A 420-nucleotide genomic window follows, 5' to 3' on the forward strand; every position below is an offset into this window, starting at 1 on the left:
GCAACATTTGCAGCGGTCACGTATCCCTCTGTCCTGCTCCCTCCTACTGCCCAGATTCTGCATCTGACTACACTTCTTCCTCTGTTTTTTTCATTCCTGATGCATCCAGCCAAGGGAAGTGACTGGGGGAAGCTGCTCAGGGTTTGCCTTGAGCCACAGGATGATCCTCCTTCTCCAAAGGGATAAACCCACTATTGTCACGGCTGCAGCCACGGGCCCTGTCCTGTGCCACCTCCAGAGCTCTCCAGGGCTGCTGGGGGCGGCTCCAGGGCTGGAGGACAGGGCTGGCGACCGGTACAGCTCCTGCCTGCGTGCAGGGGTGCCTTTACTGCTTCTTGCTGCACGGGGGGAACCCCACAACGACCCCTCACAACCCACCTGGGCCTCACGGACTTAATCCCAAACAGTAACTTTCTGCCC

This window comes from Apaloderma vittatum, unplaced genomic scaffold (assembly GCF_000703405.1).
Source record: "Apaloderma vittatum isolate BGI_N311 unplaced genomic scaffold, ASM70340v1 scaffold28040, whole genome shotgun sequence".
Classification (NCBI taxonomy): domain Eukaryota; kingdom Metazoa; phylum Chordata; class Aves; order Trogoniformes; family Trogonidae; genus Apaloderma; species Apaloderma vittatum.